Source organism: Schistocerca gregaria, chromosome 3 (assembly GCF_023897955.1).
Source record: "Schistocerca gregaria isolate iqSchGreg1 chromosome 3, iqSchGreg1.2, whole genome shotgun sequence".
Taxonomy (NCBI): domain Eukaryota; kingdom Metazoa; phylum Arthropoda; class Insecta; order Orthoptera; family Acrididae; genus Schistocerca; species Schistocerca gregaria.
Genome location: NC_064922.1, coordinates 835211772 through 835230122, shown reverse-complemented (window position 1 = coordinate 835230122; position 18351 = coordinate 835211772).

The following is an 18351-nucleotide window of genomic DNA, read 5'->3' as shown; positions in this document are numbered from 1 at the left end:
TGAGTAGAATAAAATTTCCAATGGTAAACTTAACTGCTTTTTCGACGTTATTTTACCAGCTAACTAAAAATAGGAAAGCCTTGAACCCTTTCCACTGCATTTAGTTAGTATTAAGATTCTTTTACAGGGAGTGCAGTGGAGCTGACGCTGAGATCATTTAGTATTTGGTTATATCATCGCTAGTCTCACTGAACTCTTCTGAATTCTACATGTCATGTGTGGTCTCACTGAACTCTTCTGAATTCTACATGTCATGTGTGGTCTGGCGTCTCCTTACCAGCAATAGGTCCCATGTTCAAACTAGTCAATTCCCTAAAAAACACGCTCCAGCGTCGTTGCGCGAAAGTGGTAGGGAGACACGATATAGAACAAACAGACACCACCATGAATGTTTAAAAAGCTGTTCAGAAGAGATCTCCAACTCCTCGTACTCTTACGCATTTATGGACAGCCCTTCAAGAGTCATACAGACATTAGTGAAGTCCATACTATTGTGTTGGGGCACTCCTGCGTGCTCGTGAGGGCCCTACACGGTATTAGGCGGGTGTACCATTTATTTGGTCCTTCAGTCTGGAAAGTGCCAACACTAGTCAACTCTGGTCTGTGGCATATAAGGATGATGTATTTTTGGTGGGGACGGCCTTGAGCCAATGGTGAAGCAGACCGTAGTGGAACAGTAAGGGAGCCACGTGGGACTGGGACTTTTCGAGTGATGAGCTCAAGGGACCAATTCTGGACGCGTTCATATGAGATCTGGATGGGGGCAGACCAGCCTGGGGTAACGACTGTTATCTAACTGTGGAGGTGATTAATTCTGTGTGCTAGACGGCTGCGACCATACTTTAACTTCTGAAGGGATTTTATATCTCGAGAAATCAGAATGAGCTCCATACAGGAGTTGTGAACGGCCAGTGTCGGTTGGTCAGTCAGTGTGCTCCCTGCCGCCGTTGGATAAGCAGCTGCAGCAGCAAGTCGTATAACCCTAGCTTACTTATTTGTTACATAGTTTAATTAATTTCTTTGCGTGTTTTTGGGTACTTGCATTGTTTAATTCATATATTTCGGGCGTATTATAGTATTTGACAGTTGTAGCATCGCGCTTTAGTGTTTGCTTCGTAGATTCTTATTTAAATTGCGTGAGAGTTTCGTATAGGAGGTGCAATTTCGAGTTTTAGTTACTGTAATCGTAAATTCAGCAGATTGTAGCGCAGTCGTTAGGCATTTGTACAGGTTAGTTGATACATTCTTTGTGTGTTCCGCTTGCGTTATCTAGGCACGGACTCGTGTTTCAGTAACTGTTGTTAAACATCGATTAGAACGGACAGGGACTGCGATTGCTGTGTTCGGATGAGGGCTGACTTGGCATCCCTTCGCTCACAGCTGCAATCGGCGCTGACTTCGGTCGCGCAGCTTGAGGCTGTTGCCAATGGGCACCACTGTGGGGAGCCGGACTCGGGTATCACGGGGATGTCAACCTCATCCCGTCTGTCCCCAGATCGGTCTGCCGCTGTGGTTGCCCCGGTTGCTGCCCGCAGTGGGGCTGAGCCCTCCCCTGTGGTTGATTGGGAGGTCGTTCCAAGGCGTGGCAGGCAGCGAAAGGCGTCCCCGGAGGCTGATCAGAAAGCCTCCCCGGTGCGTCTGACAAACCGGTTTCAGGCACTGTCTCTGGCTGAGCCAGATGCAGCTGCCTGCCCTGTTTCAGAGGATCATTCTCAGCCTTCAAGGTCCGGGCAATCGCAGAGGTTGGGCTTACTGGTAGTTGGGAGCTCCAATGTTAGGTGCGTAATGGGGCCCCTTAGGGATATGGCGGCTAAGGAGGGAAAGAAATCCAGTGTGCACTCCGTGTGCATTCCGGGAGGAGTCATTCCTGATGTGGAAAGGGTCCTTCCGGATGCCATGAAGAGCACAGGGTGCAGCCAGCTGCAGGTGGTGGCACATGTCGGCACTAATGACGTGTGTCGCTTTGGATCTGAGGAAATTCTCTCTGGATTCCAGCGGCTATCTGATTTGGTGAAGGCTGCCGGTCTTGCTTACGAGATGAAGGCAGAGCTCACCATCTGCAGCATCGTTGACAGAACCGACTGCGGACCTTTGGTGCAGAGCCGGGTGGAGGGTCTGAATCAGAGGCTCAGACGGTTTTGCGACCGTATTGGCTGCAGATTCCTTGACTTGCGCCATAGGGTGGTGGGGTTTCGGGTTCCGCTGAATAGGTCAGGAGTTCACTACACTCAGCTGGCGGCTACACGGGTAGCGGAGGCTGTGTGGCGTGGACTGGGCGGTTTTTTAGGTTAGAAGGCCTCGGGAAAGTGCGGGATGGGCTGCAATGTCAAAGGGTGCTTGGCAATTACAGGACGTGCTTGGATCAAGGAACAGTCGGAATTATAGTTGTAAACTGTTGTAGTTGCGCTGGAAAAGTCCCTGAGCTTCAAGCGCTAATAGAAAGCACAGAAGCTGATATCGTTATAGGTACAGAAAGCTGGCTAAAGCCTGAAATAAGTTCTGCAGAAATTTTTACGAAGTCTCAGACGGTGTTCAGGAAAGATAGATTAGGCAGAATTGGTGGTGGAGTGTTGGTGTCTGTCAGTAGTGGTTTATCTTGTAGTGAAGTCGAAGTAGATACTCCGTGCGAATTGGTGTGGGTGGAGGTTATACTTAACAGCCGAATTAAGTTAATAATTGGCTCCTTCTACCGACCCCCAGACTCCGATGATACAGTTGCGGAACAGTTCAGAGAAAGTTTGAGTCTCGTAACAAATAAATACCCCACTCATACGGTTATAGTTGGTGGGGACTTCAACCTACCCTCGGTATGTTGGCAAAAATACTTGTTCAAAACCGGTGGTAGGCAGAAAACGTCTTCCGAGATTGTCCTAAATGCATTCTCCGAAAATTATTTAGAGCAGTTAGTCCACGAACCCACGCGAATTGTAAATGGTTGCGAAAACACACTTGACCTCTTGGCCACAAACAATCCATAGCTGATAGCGAGCATCATGACTGATACAGGGATTAGTGATCACAAGGTCATTGTAGCTAGGCTCAATACCATTTCTTCCAAATCCATCAGAAACAAACGCAAAATAATTTTATTTAAAAAAGCGGATAAAGTGCCACTAGAAGCCTTCCTAAAAGACAATTTCCATTCCTACCGAACTGACTATGCGAATGTAGACGAGATGTGGCTCAAATTCAAAGATATAGTAGCAACAGCAATTGAGATATTCATACCTCATAAATTGGTAAGAGATGGAACGGATCCCCCGTGGTACACAAAAAAGGTCCGAACGCTGTTGCAGAGGCAACGGAAAAAGCATGCGAAGTTCAGAAGAACGCAAAATCCTGAAGATGGGCTAAAATTTACAGACGCGCGAAATTTGGCACGTACTTCGATGCGAGATGCCTTTAATAGGTTCCACAACGAAACATTGTCTCGAAATTTGGTAGAAAATCCGAAGAAATTCTGGTCGTATGTAAAGTACACAAGCGGCAAGACGCAGTCAATACCTTCGCTGCGCAGTGCCGATGGTACTGTTATCGACGACTGTGCCGCTAAAGGGGAGTTATTGAACGCAGTTTTCCGAAATTCCTTCACCAGGGAAGACGAATGGAATATTCCAGAATTTGAAACACGAACATCTGCTAGCATGAGTTTCTTAGAAGTAGATACCTTAGGGGTTGCGAAGCAACTCAAATCGCTTGATACGGGCAAGTCTTCAGGTCCAGATTGTATACCGATTAGGTTCCTTTCAGATTACGCTGATACTATAGCTCCCTACTTAGCACTCATATACAACCGCTCGCTCACCGATAGATCTGTACCTACAGATTGGAAAATTGCGCAGGTCGCACCAGTGTTCAAGAAGGGTAGTAGGAGTAATCCATTTAACTACAGACCTATATCATTGACGTCGGTTTGCAGTAGGGTTTTGGAGCATATACTGTATTCAAACATTATGAATCACCTCGAAGGGAACGATCTATTGACACGTAATCAGCATGGCTTCAGAAAACATCGCTCTTGTGCAACGCAGCTAGCTCTTTATTCGCACGAAGTAATGGCCGCTATCGACAGGGGATCTCAAGTAGATTCCGTATTTCTAGATTTCCGGAAAGCTTTTGACACCGTTCCTCACAAGCGACTTCTAATCAAGCTGCGGAGCTATGGGGTATCGTCTCAGTTGTGCGACTGGATTCGTGATTTCCTGTCAGGAAGGTCGCAGTTCGTAGTAACAGACGGCAAATCATCGAGTAAAACTGTAGTGATATCAGGTGTTCCCCAGGGAAGCGTCCTGGGACCTCTACTGTTCCTGATCTATATAAATGACCTGGGTGACAATCTGAGCAGTTCTCTTAGGTTGTTCGCAGATGATGCTGTAATTTACCGTCTAGTAAGGTCATCCGAAGACCAGTATCAGCTGCAAAGCGATTTAGAAAAGATTGCTGTATGGTGTGTCAGGTGGCAGTTGACGCTAAATAACGAAAAGTGTGAGATGATCCACATGAGTTCCAAAAGAAATCCGTTGGAATTCGATTACTCGATAAATAGTACAATTCTCAAGGCTGTCAATTCAACTAAGTACCTGGGTGTTAAAATTACGAACAACTTCAGTTGGAAGGACCACATAGATAATATTGTCGGGAAGGCGAGCCAAAGGTTACGTTTCATTGGCAGGACACTTAGAAGATGCAACAAGTCCACTAAAGAGACAGCTTACACTACACTCGTTCGTCCTCTGTTAGAATATTGCTGCGCGGTGTGGGATCCTTACCAGGTGGGATTGACGGAGGACATCGAGAGGGTGCAAAGAAGGGCAGCTCGTTTTGTATTATCGCGTTATAGGGGAGAGAGTGTGGCAGATATGATACACGAGTTGGGATGGAAGTCATTACAGCATAGACGTTTTCCGTCGCGGCGAGACGTTTTTACGAAATTTCAGTCACCAACTTTCTCTTCCGAATGCGAAAATATTTTGTTGAGCCCAACCTACATAGGTAGGAATGATCATCAAAATAAAATAAGAGCTCGAACAGAAAGGTTTAGGTGTTCGTTTTTCCCGCTCGCTGTTCGGGAGTGGAATAGTAGAGAGATAGTATGATTGTGGTTCGATGAACCCTCTGCCAAGCACTTAAATGTGAATTGCAGTGTAGTCATGTAGATGTAGATGTAGAAACTTTGTATGACGAATGAGGCTTGACAGAGTATGCGTTAACTATTCTTTGCACCAAGTGTGTCAGTTTGTGATTCATCATGTCGAACTCTGAACTGTTTTGAGCTGATGAGTATTTCGTGTATTGTGATCACGATATGAAATTAGTTTTCACGTATATTTGATGACTTTTGAATCTGGAGAATTTGTTACCATTCTCATAACTCTCTCAATGTTATTTTTCTGTATTTGATACGAGGAAATTTTCTGACCGTGTTTTAATTCAATATCAGAGGACAACTTCCCATTTATTTGAGATGTCCTTTCTTGAATAAACATAATTCAACATAATGTTATGTCGTCTGTGTCAATTACAGATGTTAGAATAGAGCCCTTGTTGTACAATTATTCCCTCAACTTTTATTTTGTATTTCCGTGTATTTTATGAACTCGCAGTACTACCTAATGTACAGACTGCAGGATCACAGCTAAATACTGTTTGCAGTGGATTAACTACAGTGCGTGAGAGCAGATTTGCGTGGCTCAACTCTATGACTACATTGAGCTATTTTTTTTAAACGGAGCCTTGCACAGCCCAAGTACCTAAGCACGAGTGACCACAGGTAAAGACGCAACTGCTTTGCTCGCGTGGACTGCTGTTTAGAAGTACAAATATACTAGCAGTAACAATTGGGTACCGTCACACGTTGTGATAAAACTTTACCAATAGCCATTACGGTTCGCACGGGAGATCTCAACCTTATTAACCCTTTACACCAACCGTTACTTGACTAACGAAATCAACACATGTCACCAAGTGACAAATAGCATACTGACGCCATAACAGGAAACATTTCACACTCTGACTGCTTACAGAGCTAAAATTTCGTATGGTGGCAGAAAGGGAATCTATTATTTTTTCAGTACTCCTTGAGCACACCGATTAATAAATTTAAAAAATACGATGTTTCAGCATCCTGAGATGTATACAGCCAACATTACTCCACTCGTAGCACCACCAGTTTCATTATAACCACCTGGTATTATAAATTAAACTTCCAGATCTCTATTGTCTCTCTAAAAGTGTAGGCTGATCTCAGGAACTACAGTAAAGTTTTTGATATTGTTAACTGGAATAGATAGACTTATTCACAAGAATAGTTTGTGTGTGCAAATTGCCCAAACTATGACGAATTAAAATCCCCTGCTGCGATTCTCTCTCTCTCTCTCTCTCTCTCTCTCTCTCTCTCTCTCTCTCTCTCTGTGTGTGTGTGTGTGTTTGCTAATCACAGGAACTACTGTAGTGATTTTGATACGGGTTTCACTAATACATAGAGAGATTTATGAGGAAGGTTTTTATGTATATAATTTATTATGATAATACCGTACATACTGACCACTGCCCATTTGAATCTGAGGAGGGTCGGTAGTACATAATAAGAGCAAAAAAGGCATAATGTTATATTTTTGTGGTGTATACAATTATAAAACGTATTAAAAGCTATTTATCACACAGAATGTAGGTGGCCCTGGAGACAGCTATGGCATACAGCTGAACCATCAGCAATAACTACTGTAATGTATTCCGTAAGTCGGGCAAATCAACGTGACAAGATAGATTGTTATTTGCTCGTAGACGGGATGTGTTACAAGAGGTGCAGCGGGAGAGGAAATGACTGTACATAATTTTAAAATGATATATGTTCGATTAAAAGTCCCACTGTAGCCAGTTCTGCGCTTGTTGACGTTCCTTTTTACATTGTGTTGGGATGAATACAGGTGCAGAATACGCTGTTGGATAGCAATAAGTTGAGTGATGTGCGACAGTTTGAAATGGCAGTAATATGCTATGAAATATATCGTAGTGCAGCGGAAGACAAATCTGACTTCGAATTTAAGGTAAATCAGACTACAGGCTCTAAAATAAATGAAGGAATTAATCACGTAATAGTGCGCTGATGGCGCGTAGTCATCACATCAATAAATGTATGCTACCGGCCGAGTGGTTAAAGGCGCCATGTCACGGACTGCGAGGCTTCTCCCGCCGTGGGTTCGAGTCCTCCCTCAGGCATGGCTGTGTGTGTTGTTATTAGTATAAGTTATTTTAAGTGGTGTTTAAGTCTACTGACCGATTATCTCAGCAGTTTAGTCCGTTAGGAATTCTCACATATTAAAACATTTTTTGCGGAAATTAACAGCTGAAACATAAAATGCGATCATACAAATATTCATAGACACAGGAGAGGTATGCCAAGAAAACATAAACTCTGCCAGAATTGTAGTAAATGTTAACAGTTGACTTAAGAGTACTACGAAGGACGTCTTAATTTTAAGACAGCAGAACAGAGAATGGCGAGTGTGAAAGACTCGGTTCTGTTTCATTTATTTTTACAAGGGAAAGAAAGGCGAATGGACGTGGAGCAAAGGTGCATCACAGATACTGAATCGCAAAAAATTAATGTCTTGTACCACTGAATGAGAGACGCCAAAACTGATCACGGAATAAATAGCAGCTTGTGGCGGTTTTTCGTCAAAATCTATTGTTATAAAAGCTGTGCAAGACGAGTTAAAGAAGATTTTATGAACACTAGGAGCAAACTTTCTCTCTCTCTCTTTCCCTTCTTTTTAGAAATATGCACTGCTGGTCACGATGTAATGCAACACCAGGAAGGATAGACAATAACCAAGTATACGTGATGTTTCAAAGTCTTTGCATCAAACGTCTAGTGGGTCACAACTGTTGTTTGAGAGGGAATTTTGGATGACGATTCCCGGCGAAGCTAGGTGTTGTGTTATATTGATTGTGCCCCAGAGAGGGGGCACAGCGTAGGCCTTCTAGCAGGGTACGTGTGTCTTGTCTCTTGGGTATAATGCAGTAGTCTGACCCGTATGCAAGAACATAGGCACAACAAAATGAAAGTTTTAGAACTCTTTCTCTGAAACTTCCTGGCAGATTAAAACTGTGTGCCCGACCGAGACTCGAACTCGGGACCTTTGCCTTTCGCGGGCAAGTGCTCTACCATCTGAGCCACCGAAGCACGACTCACGCCCGATACTCACAGCTTAACTTCTGCCAGTATCTATCAGTATATTCATATCAGCGCACACTCCGCTGCAGAGTGAAAATCTCATTCTGGGAACTCTTTCTCTGTTTAGAGACATTTATTCTTAAGGTTTTCTTGTTAAAAATCACTCTATAATTTTTCGGAAATAGGTAGTATACAGCACATCTGGTTGGTACATCTGGTAGTTCAGTGAATATCTTGTAGTTCCAGGGATGACGAATATTAAAGGTTATTTATCGTCGTCAGGAAGCCTCAGCAAACATTTTCCTTTACGAAATGTTGATCCTCATGGTGCGACCTACCACTCTTAGACATTTGACGCAAAGACTTTGAAACACCCTATACCTACACTACTCTGTCAAACCTAACGACGAGTTGTACACTGAAGAGCCAAAGAAAATGGTACAGCTGCCTAATATCACATAGGGCCCCCCGCGAACATGCAGAAGTGCCGCAACACGACGTGGCATGGACTCGACTAATGTCTGAAGCAGTGCAGGAGGAAACTAACACCATAAATCCTCCATGGCAGCCCATAAATGCGTAAGAGTACGAGGGGCTGGAGATATCTTCTGAACAGTACGTTGCAAGGCATCCCAGATATGCTCAGCAATGTACATGTCTGGGCAGTTTAGCGGCCAGCGGAAGCGTTTTAACTCAGAAGACGCTTCCTGGAGACACTCTGTAGCAATTCGGGACGTATGGAGTGTCGCACTGTTCTGCTGGAATTGCCCAAGTCCTCGGAATGCACAATGGACATGATTGGATGCAGGTGATCAGACAGGATGCTTACGTACGTGTCTCCGGTCAGAGTCGTATGTAGGCATATCGGAGATCCCATATCATTCCAACTGCGGACGTCCCACACCATTACAGAGCCTCCACCAGCTTGAACAGTCCCCTGCTGACATGCAGGATCCATGGATTCATGAAGTTGTCACCATAACCATACACGTCCATCCGATCGATACAGTTTGAATAAGATCCGACCAGACAACACGTTTCCACTCATCAACAGTTCAGTGTCGGTGTTGACGTGCCCAGGCGATGTGTAGATCTTTCTGTCGTGCAGTCACACAAGGGTACACGAGTGGGCCTTCGGTTCCGAAAGCCTATATCGATGATGCTTCATTGAATCGTTCGCTGATGGCCCAGAACTGAAATCTGCAGCAATTTGCGGAAGCGTTGCACTTGTGTCACGTTGGACGATTCTCTTCCGTCATCGTCGGTCCCATTCTCGTAGGATCTTTTTTCACCCGCAGCGATGTCGGAGGTTTGATGTTTCACCGAATTCCTGATATTCACGGTATACTCGTGAAATAGTCGTACAGGAAAATCCGCACTTCATCGCTACCTCGGACGGAGATGCTATGTCCCATCGCTCGTGTGCCAAGTCTAACACCACGTTCAAACTCACTTAAATCTTGATAACTTGCCATTGTAGCAGCAGTAACCGATCTAACAACTGCGTCAGACACTTGTTGTCTTACATAGGCGTTGCCGACCGCAGCGCAGTATTCTGCCTGTTTACATGTCTCTGTATTTCAATAAGTATGGCTATACCTGTTTCTTTATCAGTTCAGTGCACTATAACTATATTTAAATAAGAAATGTCATAAACATGCGATTACATTCAGATCATTTACAAAAAATACAAGTAACAGTTGGTTCGTAAATAAATGAACCGAAATTTTTGCGCAAGTATGCTCACGATAAATGACAACAGACTGACCTTAAGTATTGTTTAAACGACAGAAGCATCTTTTCGTTCCCTTTTCAGCCGTGGTGTCCGCTAACACATGCATTTGATTACGCATGCGTTTACAGGTTTCTTTGATGCTTCAGTCTATAAAGCAACATAACATTTCAACTATTAAATGAAATGAATGACAGTGTGGTAAAATGTTGCCACAGGTCTCCCAGTCAGGCACAGAAAGTTGAACATCACATAAGCTGACGTAAGCGTGACTATAGCGCCAAATGGGGCTCGCCCTGCAACACAAGGTAGTTGAGGAGGCGGGAAAAAAAGTATCTGGCAATCAGTGGGCATTTAGGGTGCAGTGTGCTGTTGTTCTTCATTACATCAGGGCCCGGAGACAACGTTTGTATTACTTCACACGGGGAAGAATCATCGGGAAACTGGGGGAAGGACGATGCGTGACGAATGTAGCCTAGGAGTTTGGTATTCCTCACAGAATTGTTTCACGTGCATGAGGAGCGTCCCTATCCACAGGCGCCACTGCCTGAAGGAGAGGAGATGGTCGACCATGGTCAACTACAGCAACAGATGACCGCTACATTGTACAACAGGCACCACGTCAAACAGCGGGTGCAATTGCAACCGTATTTAACAGGACTGCCAGGAACGGAAACTCACGCTTCACAATGGCACGGTGACCACATGGGGTGATCTCTTTGACAGACGACCAGTAACTTGTGTTCCATTGTCACCTGCACATCGGCGGCACACTTTGCAATGGTTTCCAGAACGTACCAACTGGTGGGGGTAGCGTGATATTCACGGGCGACAGCAGATGCTGAACGTACCTTCGTATTTCGAGAGGTGGGAAACCGTAATGCACTAAGGAATGTTGTCAAACATGATCGTTTTGCTGGTCCAAGTGTCACGACTTAGGGACCATAATGTTCCAAGGGCCCACTGGCCTGCAAATCTTTGAACACACCGATCAGTGTTATTGCGACACTGCACTCCTTCCCCATGTGCGTATTTTCATGAGTACATTTGGCCCTAACTTCATTTTACACTTCGGACCTTCGGCGGTTGGACTGGCTTGGCATTTCCCCTGAGCTAAATCCCCATCGAGCACTTGTAGGACGCGTTGGAGACATTTATTGCAGTATGTTGACATGCAGCAGCATTTGTCCACCGCTTTGGGGGAGGAACGGAACTCCTCTCCGAGATTGTGGCCACCAAGGGAGCACGTTCAGAGCAACCACTGCCGTTCGTGGTGATGAAACATCCTGTTAAGAATCATGCCCCGCCATTCGTATTGTCAATGGGACCATCATAAACTGTGGTGAGTGCAGTGTAATTACTGCCTTTGAATAAAAGTGTCATTTATGTTTATCTCATAGTATATTTCCTTCAGTTACTACCTGTGTTGTGCGCTAGAAGTTCTTTCTATGTATAGTTCAAATTTCATCGGATCATCGAGCTACAACACTCGACAGAAACACTTCTTAAGTTTTGCACACAAATGTACTTCATTAAGGAATAAATGTAATGAGGTTGTACTCAGAATTGTCAATAATATTCGAAGCGTGCTCGTTAGAGCACATTTCGCATTGGATTCCCCGCACACCCTATTTCCTTAATTCCTAAGTCACTTCTATTGCTATCTTCCTACCTTTTCCTGAACGTTTTCGTACTGCCTTTCTTAGTCTATGAGGTACTGTATTTCGTCTAGGCGCTACAGTCTGGAGCCGCGCGACCGCTACTGTCGCAGGTTCAAAACCTGCCTCGGGTATGGATGTGTGTGATGTCCTTAGGTTAGTTAGGTTTAAGTAGTTTTAAGTTCTAGGGGACTGATGACCTGAGAAGTCAAGTCCCATAGTGCTCAGAGCCATTTGAACCATTTCGTCTGGTACCCAATGTTTCTTTGTACTTACATTATTTGGAATAACATTAAACTGTCCAACATCAGTGATTTAGTATTTAGAGCTCTCCATTCTTTCACCTCAACTGAATTGTCTGTTGTGATGTTCACTGCCACTGAACAATAGAGATCTTTAATCGCACCTCATCATTCCTCAATGCTTCAATGCTTAGTATCATCCCCCTCACATTCGTTCTTCTGGATGAATTTATTACAAAAAAAAAAAAAAAAAAAAAATGGCTCTGAGCACTATGGGACTCAACTGCTGTGGTCATCAGTCCCCTAGAACTTAAAACTACTTAAACCTAACCAACCTAAGGACATCACTCACATCCATGCCCTAGGCAGGATTCGAACCTCGCGACCGTTGCATTCGCAGGTTCCGTACTGAATTTATTACAGTTTAGCCTATTTTTCATATAACTAAATTGTTATATGAATCTATATCTGCCCCTGATACCCCTTACAGTCCACTTTGTGCATATCTCAACTGACCTTTTTCTCTCTCATTCGTACTGCCGAACCGATATTCCGCGGTAACCCCCGTCTTCTGCTACGTTCCCACTTTAGTGAGCCTATCACGCATGATTTTTAGATTTTTGTCACCCTTTACGTTCTGAATTACTTTCTTTATCTTCATCTGCTTGTGACATTGTCATGTATAGTTGAATGATGGTCATTGGCGTTGGACTGTTGTCAATTTTGATGGGTATAATCTTCAATTTACTGTTCATAGTAACTCACTCTCTGCCCTCCCTACTTATTCAATCCGAATTCTATTCCCGTAACATAATTTTCTGTTGCTGTTGATGTTATTGTTGTTGAGGTCTTAAGTTCAAAGACTAATTTCATGCAGCTTGCCATGTTAGTCTAACCTGCGCAATCTGTTGAAATTTGAACAGCTTCGGCAACCTACGACCTTTGTAATGTGCTTACGTATTCAAGCTTGGTCTTTATCTACAATTTCTACCTCCTTCACTTCCTTGCCTGACCAAACTGACAACTCCTTGATATTTCACGTTGTGTTCTATCAACAGATCCCTCCTATTATTCAAATTGTGACGCTAATTCCTTTTTTCCCCAATTCGATTCAGTGTCTCCTCATTTGTTCGTAGATCTAGCGATCTAATCTTCAGAATTCTTCTGTAGCACCATGTTTCAAAAGCACTTACTTTCTTCTTGTGTTAACTGCTTATCGTCCACGTTACAATCCATAAAAGGGTTTACTCAATACAAACACCTTCAGAGAAATTGTTCCTAGCATTTACACTTTCATTAGAAGCAAATTTATCTTTTTCAAGAAATACTGTTCTTGTTATTGGCAGTCTGCTTTTTATATGCTCTCTGCATTGGCCATCATCTTTATTTTTCTACCACTTTTAATGTCTCATTTCATAATTTCATTGTCTGTGCATCACATGACTAAAATCGATTACATCCTATCACTCCCCTTTCCTGACTGAATCGTTCCAAATAGTCTCACGCTGCCTCAGGTCGTGTTATTTACTGAGAGAAGGAATGACTGGCTCTCTCACTCTGTCTCTCTCTCTCTCATTTCCACATCCTTCTCTTCGCTCTTCTCCCTCTCCCCCCCTCCCCCCTCCCCCCTCCACCTTCTCCCCCTCTGCCCCCTCTCCCGTCCTCACCCTGGGTATGCCCAGTCGTGTGTAAAGCAAGTAGAAAACTTCGGTTTATTGGTAGAATACTAAAGAAATATAGTCAGTATACAAAGAAGACTGCTTACAAGACACTCGTGCGACCAATCCAGAAAAATTGTTCGTGTGTGTGGGATCCTTAACAAATAGGAATATCAGGGGAAACTGAGCGTCTACAGAGGAGAGCAGCATGACCGGTCACAGGTTTGTTTGACCCACAGGAGAGAGTCACTGAGATTTTGAAAGAACTGGACTGACAGACTCTTGAAGATAGCCTGAAATTATTCCGAACGTCTACTAACAAAGTTTATAGAACTGCCTGTAAATTGGTTCTAGGAATATACTATAACCTTCTACGTATTGCTCTATAGGGATGGTGAGATAAGATTAGTTAATGCATGAACATAAGCATTAAAAAATTATTATTCTCGCTCTCCACACATGGATGGAACGAGAAAAGCCTTGAACACTGGGACGTGCCCTCTGTCATGCACTTCAAAGTGATTTACAGAGTATACGAGGGCTACCCAGAAAGCAATGCACCGCACTTTTTTTCTCAACAAAAAAAAAATTCTACGAATGCGAAAGTTACGCATGTATTATTTGAAGCCTCCTGAATGAGCGCGCCAAGTTTCCGTCACTTCCGACATATGGCGTAGCTGTAGGACAATTTCAAAATGGCGTCTGTAGGTGATGTACGCTACAATCAACGTGCCGTCATTGAGTTACTCACTGCAGAGAAAGAAACTATGTGAATATTCACAAATGCTTGTCCAAAGTCTATGGAGCATATGTTGTCGACAGAAGTACAGTTAGTTGCTGGGCAGGGAGGGTGAGGTCATCAGAAGGTGGTTCGGCGGAGCTCCACGATTTGCAGCCGTCGAGGAGACCATCCACGGCTGTCACTCCTTACACACCTGACCTAGCCCCCTAGCCCCCTGGGACTTCCACTTGTTTGGGCCATTAAAGGAGCCATTCGTGGAAGATATCTTCAGACGATGAGCACGTGATTCACACAGTGAAGCACTGGCTACTCACCCGGGACAAGGATTGGTACCGACAGGGCATACACGCTCTTGTTTCACGCTTGAAGAGGGCCATGGAATGGGATGGAGATTAAGTGGAAAAATAGGAAGTGTAGATAAAACAGAGCCGGCCAGTGTCGCCGAGCGGTTCTAGGCGCTTCAGTCAGGAACCGCGCGACCGCTACGGACGCAGGTTCGAATCCTGCCCGGGCATGGATGTGTGTGATGTCCTTAGGTTAGTTAGGTTTAAGTATTTCTAAGTTCTAGGCGACTGACGATCTCAGATGTTAGGTCCCATAGTGCTCAGAGCCATTTGAACCATTTTGATAAAACAGAATTCTTTCGTGTGGGTAATTCTCATTATGCACAATAAAGAATTGTTGAAGAAAAAAATGAGGTGCATTACCTTCTGGGCAACCACCGTAAATATAGATGTAGCTGTAGATGACTCTGATTTTGTTATGTACACTCCTGGAAATGGAAAAAAGAACACATTGACACCGGTGTCTCAGGCCCACCATACTTGCTCCGGACACTGCGAGAGGGCTGTACAAGCAATGATCACACGCACGGCACAGCGGACACACCAGGAACCGCGGTGTTGGCCGTCGAATGGCGCTAGCTGCGCAGCATATGTGCACCGCCGCCGTCAGAGTCAGCCAGTTTGCCGTGGCATACGGAGCTCCATCGCAGTCTTTAACACTGGTAGCATGCCGCGACAGCGTGGACGTGAACCGTATGTGCAGTTGACGGACTTTGAGCGAGGGCGTGTAGTGGGCATGCGGGAGGCCGGGTGGACGTACCGCCGAATTGTTCAACACGTGGGGCGTGAGGTCTCCACAGTACATCGATGTTGTCGCCAGTGGTCGGCGGAAGGTGCACGTGCCCGTGGACCTGGGACCGGACCGCAGCGACGCACCGATGCCCGCCAAGACCGTAGGAGTCGCTTCTGCCTTGGTGCCAATGATGGTCGTATGCGTGTTTGGCGCCGTGCAGGTGAACGCCACAATCAGGACTGCATACGACCGAGGCACACAGGGCCAACACCCGGCATCATGGTGTGGGGAGCGATCTCCTACACTGGCCGTACACCTCTGGTGATCGTCGAGGGGACACTGAATAGTGCACGGTACATCCAAACCGTCATCGAACCCATCGTTCTACCATTCCTAGACCGGCAAGGGAACTTGCTGTTCCAACAGGACAATGCACGTCCGCATGTATCCCGTGCCACCCAACGTGCTCTAGAAGGTGTAAGTCAACTACCCTGGCCACCAAGATCTTCGGATCTGTCCCCCATTGAGCATGTTTGGGACTGGATGAAGCGTCGTCTCATGGGGTGTGCACGTCCATCACGAACGCTGGTCCAACTGAGGCGCCAGGTGGAAATGGCATGGCAAGCCGTTCCACAGGACTACATCCAGCATCTTTACGATCGTGTCCATGGGAGAATAGCAGCCTGCATTGCTGCGAAAGGTGGATATACACTGTACTAGTGCCGACATTGTGCATGCTCTGTTGCCTGTGTCTATGTGCCTGTGGTTCTGTCAGTGTGATCATGTGATGTATCTGACCCCAGGAATGTGTCAATAAAGTTTCCCCTTCCTGGGACAATGAATTCACGGTGTTCTTATTTCAATTTCCAGGAGTGTATTTAATTATTGAAACTGTCTAGTCATTTCTGATCAGGTAGAGTAACAATATTTTTAATATCTTGCATTTGCATTGCCTGCCGAATTGAGATCATCCATTCGAGTGTTCCACTGTTTATTGATATCCTTCCCACGCAACTCCTTTCACAACATATTTCGGTATTTTAATGCGACAATAAAAAAAATGGCGTACGTCCCTATTCACAGAAGTTTATGTGCTCTGAAAAATAGAGAGTCCTTTGTGACAGAAAAAAGACTTTTGTATGATATTGGTTTCATTTTACATTTAAATTTCTCGGAATTACCCTGGGTGGCTTAGCAGTAGCAGCCCAGACGCACGTTCTAGAACCGCAGCCCAGAAAACGAATTTTGTCCTGCTGAATACGCCAGAAATGCCCCAGGCTGTATCCGACCGGATCTGCGAGTAAAATGGACTGTCGCATGCTGCAGGGAAAGCAGATTCATTCCATCAGGTAGCCCATTTGTGTGGAACGACCTTAGCCCGTCAGTGGGAATGGGGTCTGTTCACAGGAGAAATTGTATCCCGACCGAAACGCAAGCCAGCTGGCCCCACTACTAGTTCTAGATTTTATTTCACCTGCAGCGACAGAGTGTATCGGGTGTCTGGAGCAGAGTGGTAATAAGTTTAGTTACTGGAAATGTTCAGCACACGGCATATTTTTCGTTGATCTCTATTGAAGTATTATTTTGAAACGTATTCTATTCTCATTTATGGAACCTAGGTAATAGCTATTTGAAGAAAGTAACCTGGGAACGAGCATAATATAATTTCACTGTTGTCGGTGCAAGTGCTTTGCACCACTGCTACTCACAACATACAGTATTCCATTGCCAAGCAGGACTTTTGCTGCTCTCATATATAATATATTCTGAAAATAATTCTCCAGCTTCCTATCGTGAACTGCTGTTAACTGGTGACAGCGCCCTCGATTCGTGGGACACACGTTTTAAAAATTGTCTTAATGCAAAAGACAAACAAAAAATGTAGTTGGGTCTAGAGATAAATTTTAGGCTGCTATAAATTGACGAGCATTTGATTATATGACCACGGTATGCGGACACAGTAGGTAACATCTATTTTACAAAAATGACATGTTTTCACAAACTCATGGCCAAATGGAAAGTCATATTCGCCATCATCCTGTCATCTTCCTCGAACATAAGAGCAGCAATAAATTAATTGAAGCACTCGTTTCGGAACTGTTCAAGACAGCTAAACTTCAGTTTAACAAATAATGCTGCTTCCGAATAAAACTTTCGTGTTTTTAGCTTTCGTTATTTTGTTATACTAAAAACAGGTAAACTACAAAATAAAAGCGGTGTTTCCACCATCTTTCGATGCGTTCTCTTCAGGAAGCGAAAACTGTTTCATTGCCAATGAAAACGACCTCTTCAAAGACGGTAGAAGTGCCTTTCTTGCGTCTTTACATGTTTACCAGATGTGTTCGCTTTCTTATTCTGCTTCAACTTTTTCTTCCGTTCTTTTGTCCAAGTTATGTTGATTTCAGTCCTCGACTTGTTTGAAAACTAATGATTCTCGACATGTCTCGAAATGTAAGGCATTGCGAACACATAGAAAGAATGTTCCTTTATTGTATGATTATACGGTAGCGGAACAAACACTGGTAACAGTTACTTCTGTAAAATATCTGGGAGTATGCGTGCGGAACTATTTTAAGTGGAATGATCATATAAAATTAATTGTTGGTAAGACGGGTACCAGGTTGAGATTCATTGGGAGAGTCCTTAGAAAATGTAGCCCATCAACAAAGGAGGTGGCTTACAAAACACTCGTTCGACCTATACTTGAGTATTGCTCATCAGTGTGTGATCCGGACCAGGTCGGGTCGACAGAGGAAATCCAAAGAAGAGCGGCGCGTTACGTCACAGGGTTATTTGGTAATCGTGATAGCGTTACGGAGATGTTTAGCAAACTCAAGTGGCAGTTCCTGCAAGGGAGGCGCTCTGCATCGCGGTGTAGCTTGCTGTCCAGGTTTCGAGAGGGTGCGTTTCTGGATGAGGTATCGAATATATTGCTTCCCCGTACTTATACAGGGTGTTCCAAAAATGACCGGTATATTTGAAACGGCAATACAAACTAAACGAGCAGCGATAGAAATACACCGTTTGTTGCAATATGCTTGGGACAACAGTATATTTTCAGGCAGA